Raw genomic sequence first — 8,136 nt, forward strand, 5'->3', positions numbered from 1 at the left:
TGGAGAAAGTCGTTCAATTTACTGCCCGCAATGTTCTCTGAAGCAAACAAGGGTCCTTGCCTCTTTCTTGCTTCACGTTTTTTATTTGTTTAGCTGTGGTTTGCAAATCAAGTTCTGCAGAGCAATGTTCCATGCTCCATAACTAGAATGTTTAGTGCTAACATGTTCCACAGCTATAACAGAATAATGAGAGTTAAATTCCAATTCACAGAGAAAACACGATTACAAAGTGAAGTAGTTAGAGATTCCAGATGCTTTCATAAATGTTTGCAGCTCATCAACCTCCAAGTGAATGATTAGCTCATAATAATAATAAAAACGTGAAATATTAATTAAGATGATTGAAAATTTGCCTTTTAGACTGCTAAAACTGCTACTTACATGGGCAATTTAATCCATTGCTGTCTGACTCCAGGTTTATCGTTCATAAGATGTGTATATAAAAGTGTTTAGCATGGTGGTGGTGGCACAGACCTTTAATCAGGAGGCAGAGGCAATTAGACCTAGGAATTCAAGGACAGTCTTGTCTACAGAGCGAGTCTCAGACAGTTGGACCTACACAGAGAAATGCTGCCTTGAAAAACCAACAAAACAAAATAAAAACAGTACTTAACATTGAATAGTTTTATTGAATAATATAATCTGTGTAAATACTGTAGTAGTAATTTACACGTTACACACTCAAAAAGTACATCATTTTAAACAGTAGAGATACTTCAAGGCATAAGGCAAGAGAAAGAAATAAAAGGGATCCAAATAGAACAGAGTCAAATTATCTGTTTGCAGACAAAAACAATCCTGTGCTTAGGCTCTAAAGACTCCATTAGGACACTCTTAGATCTGAGAAACACACTCATCGAAGTATCAGGATATAAAAATCAGCACATAAAAGTCAGTAGTGGGTCAACAAGATGGCTTAGCTTGTAAAAGTGCTTACCACCAAGACTAATCACCTAAATTTGATTCCTATTCTCATAGAGAGGAAGGAAAGAATTAGCTCCTGACCTCCACATGTGTCCTGGAATGGCTCAGTAAGTTAATAATAAATATATGAACAAACAAGTAAATGGTAATTCTTTTTTTTTTTTTTTTGATTTTTTGAGACAGGGTTTCTCTGTGGCTTTGGAGCCTGTCCTGGAACTAGCTCTTGTAGACCAGGCTGGCCTCGAACTCACAGAGATCCACCTGCCTCTCTGCCTCCCGAGTGCTGGGATTAAAGGCGCGTGCCACCACTGCCCGGCTAAATGGTAATTCTTAAAAGCAGGTAGCTTTCTACATACCATTAACGATGTGCTGTGAGAGAGATCATGGGGTAAGAAGTCTCACACATGATAGCCACAAAGTAAAACAAGCAAGGAAAGAAAAACCTTCAAGAAGAAATCTGATGAAGGAGGTAAAGGATCTCTACAAAGAAAGATGTCAACATAGAAAGACTTACCACGTTTATGAAGCAGAAGAATTAACATTGTGGAATGACTATCCCCCACCAAAATTCCAACAGCATGCTTCATGGAAATAGAAAAATAAAAGTTCACGTGGATGCACAAAAAAACTCCAAAGGAGAAAAGCACTCTTGAGCAAAAAAAAAAAAAAAAAAAAAAGCTAACCAATTAACCAACCAACAAATAAACAAATAAAACCAGTGTTGGAGATATTATAATACCTGATTTCAAATTATACTGCCAATCTGTATAACAAAAGCATTATGGTATTGATAGAAAAAAAGCAGATGCAGTGGTTTGAATGCAATTGGCCCCCTTGAGCTTATAGGGAGTGGCACTATTAGGAGGTCTGACCTTGTTGAAGTAGGTGTGACCTTGTTGGAGTGTGTGTGTCACTGTGGGGGAGGTCTCTGAGGTCTCCTATGCTCAAGCTATGCCTAGTTCAGACCACTTCCTGTTGCCTGCCATGTCTGCCTACATGACACCATGTTTCAGCATCATAATAATGGAGTAACCCTCTGAAAATGTAATCCACCCCAATTAAAAGTTTTTCCTTTATAAGAGTTACAGTGGTCATGGTGTTTCTTCATAGCAATAGAAACTCTAACTAGACATCAGACGTGAATCATTTAGCAATCTGATTTTCAACAAAGGGGTCAAAAATCTGTGCTGGGAAAAAAAAAAAGCAGACTCTTCCACAAATGGTACAGGGAAACTAGCTATCCACTTAGAGAAGAACAAAATTAGATCCCTGTCTCTTACTCACACAAAAATGTATCAAAGACTTAATGCAACGCCCAAAGTCTTGGACTGAGAGCCAGTTGTGGGCAGCAACCCAATGCTGGGCATGTGGGAGGAGGAGTCTTTCTGCCCTGCCTGGGCAAGTGAATCAGTTCTCATGAGCAGGCTGAGAAATAAAGGTAACTATGACCATTTCTCCACACCCCACTGAGCTGTTGAGGGGCACGTGGCTATGATAAAGTGTGGTATCAGTGCCATGCTTGTTGTTGGTATTAACTCCATGTTCTTACTTGCCATTTTGATGGCCTCTGTAAAGCCCAAGTTTCTTCAGCTTTGATCTCTAAGGAGTTTGTAAGCAAGTGTTCACTGCACACTGAGTGTGCAGGAGCTTTGAAAGTTGGCTATAAATGAAGAAAAAAATACATGCGATGGTTCTATCTTTAAAGACATCATAACCTAGCCACACAGAAGATGTTGGTGCAAATTAATCAAATTTTGGGAAAATACAGAACAATGTAAAGAATTTGGGACCAATCAGGGAAAACTATTGTCTGAATTCATACAGATATAAAGGGACACAGACTGCATACATACACTGTTGTTAATAGATGTTAAATAAAGAAAAACACTCATTCCTTATTGGGTCATTACTGTGTTGAGACTGAAAAGGAATGATAAAATAAAATGAAACAAATAAAATGTCTAGATTTAAGTCAATGCAAAAATCCTTTGTAGAAAAAGGCGGAAACGTTGACAAGCCTAAGAGGAAACACTTTAAATTTGACTACAAGATTAGCTAAGAAAACTCCGAGAGTTTTCACTGGATTGCTTCAGAGAAGGACAGCGATGGACTGATACCAACTCAATGAGACATTCACACGTGCAACTCTATCACTCAAATTAGGAGGAGGAATTGGATAAATTAACCAATTTGTTTCTGCAGGTCAAAATTTTCAATTGCAATGATTTCCTATAGTCCAAGCTCAAATTTTTAAGTAGTTTCCTTCTGAGAAAAATCGTTGCAGCTCTCTCTGAAGAGAATCTCTTCCATCACAAAATACACGTTCCTGAAAGAGTGGCTTCGTTTGTTCTTAAGGAGACCATAACGGAAACAGTGATTATGACTGCTGAGATTTCACATCTGCTGTGATGAATGTCCTCGGTTTCCAACCTGAAGCGTGCACAAGATCCTCACTACTTGCCAATCCCTGGTTGCTGTTCTCCCTACACCTCGTTACGTGTTTTGCAATGTGCAGTTCAGTCTGGCTTTACCATTCACTCCGATTCAAGGGCTATGTGTAGTAGCAGTCAGCTCCTTGGTTTCTGGCCTGCTCAGATGAACTACACGATCCTAATGGCAATTTCATGTTACTTCTTGGCATATATATCCAAACATATTAGTGTCCTGGAACAAGCTAGAAGGAAAGGGAGAGACCATGAGAGGAGTCACTGTGACACTCTGAACTCATATCCGACAACACTTTCCATTTCTTTCTACTGTGTGTAGTAGAGCAGTTTCCTATAACTAATTGGAGCTTTGACTTTAGGTGTCAGTGTGATTTGGGACAAATATCCGGGGATATATTCTTCAGCTGAATACATCAGAGAGACAAATACGAATTGTTTACCTTATCCAAAGTCTCTCTCTTTCTCTCTCTCTCTCTCTCTCTCTCTCTCTCTCTCTCTCTCTCTCTCTCTCTCTCTCTCTCTCTCTCCTTTCTTGGAATAACAAAATTTTTATGACTTGTAATCCTAATTAGGGGTAAGCTGTTTGCATTTTAAAATACCAGTAATGCTTTTTTTCATAATATTTGCATTGGGTTGTAACAATTATATCATAAGTCAAGGCTTAGAAGGCAGGTCGAGGTGAAAATCAGCCGGCAGAAGCAAGTGAGCTTTGTGGTAACCACATCCCAGCAATGACCTAAGGACAGAAAACACAATGGCATCTGTGGGTCGCATGCTGGGTGTCATAAGAGGTCCTTCTTGCTGTGATACTTTTAAACTATTCTCATGAACAATATTTTGAGAAACTAAGCTATAGTCCTTGTCTTCTAAGGATACCACAGGAGGCATAGGAACTGAATAAAAGTTGAAGTTTTGCCTCCAACAGCTTCAAGGAGTCTTTGAAAAATTCTCTTCATAGTGATTCAGGTTAGATACAATTAGTGCCGTATGAAAGTGGAGAACTCTAGGGCTATTTAAGGGGCATGATACTCAAATCATAGCAAAAACACTACACCCAGTAATTCAATATAAACAAGAAAAATATTGTATATGAGTATGGACATATAAAGGAAGCTGGAAAAGACTCATGAATATTTTTGAGTCATGTAAATAAATTTCATTAGGACATCTGATGGGCAAAATGCAGTTTTAATGAGGACATAATGTTTGCAATCAGGAATCCAACATTTTAAATATGATAACACCAGGGATGAGGTAATGTAAGCTAAGCTAAGACTGGCTTTGTCTCACTCCTAGTAGCCTAACTAATGTGTTTAAATCCTCTGATTAAATAACTCAGTTACATCATCTGTATCCTTATTGTTCTGATATGTGTGGCTTGATGGAAGAAGTCAGCCATGGCTGGATTGATGGAGCCAGCAGAAACCAGAGAGGGTGGTAGCCTTTTCATATTAGAAGAGGTGCTATGGATTTTCTAGTCAGTGTTCCCAACCAATTGTGTCTTAACTGAGGTAGTCTGTAGAATTCCTGATGGAGGGAATTTAGAAGGGTTAATAGTTTTGGGGAAAGTGATATTGCTTGTTTAAAGGCATTAGGGAGCTTTGGTTTTAGTTCCCAGTGGCTTGAGTTCGAGTCTTGCTCCATTGTCATAAAGCTTTGTAAATCTGAGCACCAGAATTTCCAGGTATCTTGTTTGTAAAGTAGGTTGACAACAGACACCACAGAAGTCTGTGGAAGAATCATATGACTGCTGTGTCTGGGTTCATTGCTAATAATCATATACAGAAACCAAACTGGCTTTTGGAGATGGGGAGAGTTTGCACTAAACTCTTCAATTTTAATTTAATTTAATTTAATTTTTGATTTTTCAAGACAGGATTTCTCTATGTAACAGCTCTGGTTGTCCTGGAACCTCACTCTGTGGATCAGACTGGCCTTAAACTCACAGATATCCCCCTGCCTCTGCTTTCCAAGTGCTGGGATTAACGGAATATGCCACCACTGACTGGCCAAACTCTCAATTTGAATGCATATTTGGCAAACGAGTAAAGTCACCAGTGAACAGAACATATGTTTTCACACAACTCAGTAAAATTCATCTACTGCCAGCTCTTCAAGTCCTTCCCTGAGCCCCACTTTCTCTGTTTACTTTCCTCAGTTTCTGAGTTTTCTATTTAAATATTATCTTTTACTGCCCTTGATTTCCCATTTGCTCTGCCTAAATTGTGAGCTGTTTGAGAGTCAAAAGTCTCATCTCATTATCTCCCTACTGCAGTTAATATTGCAATGTCCTCCCAAGATGAGTTTAATAAACATTATTGATCAGTGGACTGAAGCTTTTCCAGTCAATAGAAGCACTGCATGGTGGCTGATGTATTGGACTGCATTGAGTTGCTGGGTGCTATACTGATAAATGCAATGGTATCAGTGTTGGATATCATTCATTCAGGAAATGTACACTGAGAAATTGCTTTGTGAAATTAGGTGCATCTATGAACTCTTTACGGTTTTTATTATTATCTTTCATGACATCGTCAGATTTTGGGTTATACAAAACAGTGCTGGAATGTCTTCTTCAGCTGAGAACTTCTTTCTGTTTTTCACTCATACAATACATCCCAATCTCAGCTTTCCCTTCCTCCATTCCTCATACTCCCCTACTACCTCCCCTTCCCCCCAGATAAACTCCTTCTCTGTTCCCCTTCAGAAAAGAACAAGCCTCCCAGGGATATCAACCGAACATGGTGTAACAAGTTATAATAAAGCCAGGCACTAAACCCTCATATCAAGGCTGCATGAGGCAACCCTGTAGGAGGAAAAGTTTCCTAAGAGCAGGTGAGACAGAGATAACCCCCCTTCCACTGTTAGGAGTCCCACAAAGACACCAAGCTACACAACCATAACATATATGCAGAGGATATAGCTCAGACCCTTACAGGCTCCAAGATTGTCACTTCTGTCTCTGTGAGCCTCTGTGAGTCCTGCTTAGTTGATTCTATGGGCCATGTTCTCCTAGTGTCCTTGACTCCTCTGGCTCCTACAATCCTTCCTCACTCTCTTCTGCAGGGTTCTCTGAACTCCACCTAATGTTTGGCCATGGGTCTCAGCATCTCTTCCCATCAGTTGCTGGATCACAGGTGGGAACTTCTAAGGAGAAATGGCAAGGCGAGCTAGGTCAGCAAGCCCGATAACTTGAGTGTGATTCTTACAACCTGCGTGGTGGAAGAAGAGACCCAACTCCAATAAGTCTATAGCACACCATGGCATGTACATACATACATGCACACAGACACACAGATATACACACTAACACTGTAAAACAAATAAATACAAAAATAAAATGCTAAGTGCCTTAACATTCTGGAATACATTGAGCCTAAAGTCTGATGAAGGGCTTGAATTTTATCTGAAAGTCTGCTGTTCTTGGCAACACTTCAAAATATTTTTTTTCCTGCCTACCCAGTATTATATTGGGGGATACTATTAGTTCAGTGGGTATTAAGGAGCACTTATTGGGAACTATGTAGACTATCAGGGGTACAAAGGTAAGTCTGACAGGGTATTTCTCCGCAATAAACTCACCATCTGGTGATTAGATTTGAAAGACATTAGCAAGAATGAAGATAGAAGGCTAGACAGAAAGCTGTTGCCATTGTCTGGGGCACAGAGGTGATGGTCCTTACTTGTTATTTTCCATGATGCCGTAGGTGCTCATTGCTAATTCTTTAAATACTTTTTAGTTAATGAGTATCCACTATATTCTGTGCACTGACAAACAAAGAGACTGTCTAATCCCTTTCCAAACAGGAGAACAAAGAGGTGTGACAAGAGCTAGGAAGCTGATATAGCCAGGTGTCCGGCAGCACAGGTGAGGGACTGTGAATTTGCCTCAGGAACCAGGAAGTACAGCCCCGAGAATAATGCCGGAAAGGTGTGAGTGGCGAGGCAGCCAGGCATGCAGAACAAATAGCACATGGTTCTTTCTCCAGCATGTGGCTAGATTTCTTGCAGACGAGAATCGAGGCGCCTGGGCTGCAATGGCAGACAGTGGAAGGCTCCACCGAAGGAATTCCTCAGCAGGTGAGGATGGTAACTCCTGACACCGCAGCACAGGAACACACACAGATACATACAGGATGTACTCCAGAGGGCTCCATGACAAGGCAGGCTTCAGCTCCAGTGAGGAGGTTAAGCACGAGTCTCGAAAAGACGGAAGACGAGTGGCTACTTGTTTTCCTTTGAATCCTGTGATAAAAGTTATAAGAGTTCAGGTGATATCAATGCTTGGGAACATGAGGATGGAAACAACGGTGTAAGGTACAGACTAGAAGAATATAAATAAAGAGAATGAGAAATACTAGATTAGTAAAGTAGTTATACCCTAGAGCCCAATCAGCTAGGTGACTCATTCCTCAACAGGATTGTGTGTGTGTGTGTGTGTGTGTGTGTGCCCAGAGAAGAACTACTAGCTCTCAAGTTTTAAATGAACTTTGAAGCTGAATTGAGTCTACTGAGTGTGCACCTTCTCTAAGCAGAAAGCTTCACAGAGCCCACACTGCAAAGATGAACAGGCCATGAGTCTGCGTGGAGGGCCCCGGAGTCAAGGAAAGGCAATTATTGTCTTGGTTGTCACGGTCGTTCTGCTTGCTTGGGTTATACCCAGTTTCTCAGAAATCCTTTTGGGAGACAAACCATCAGAGCATTGCCACCGAAGAAGTTGAATTGTCTGGGCGTTGCTGTGCTAGGCAAGGTCTGTGTGAATGTG

The sequence above is a fragment of the Arvicola amphibius genome, chromosome 12, assembly GCF_903992535.2.
Source record: "Arvicola amphibius chromosome 12, mArvAmp1.2, whole genome shotgun sequence".
Taxonomy (NCBI): Eukaryota; Metazoa; Chordata; class Mammalia; order Rodentia; family Cricetidae; genus Arvicola; species Arvicola amphibius.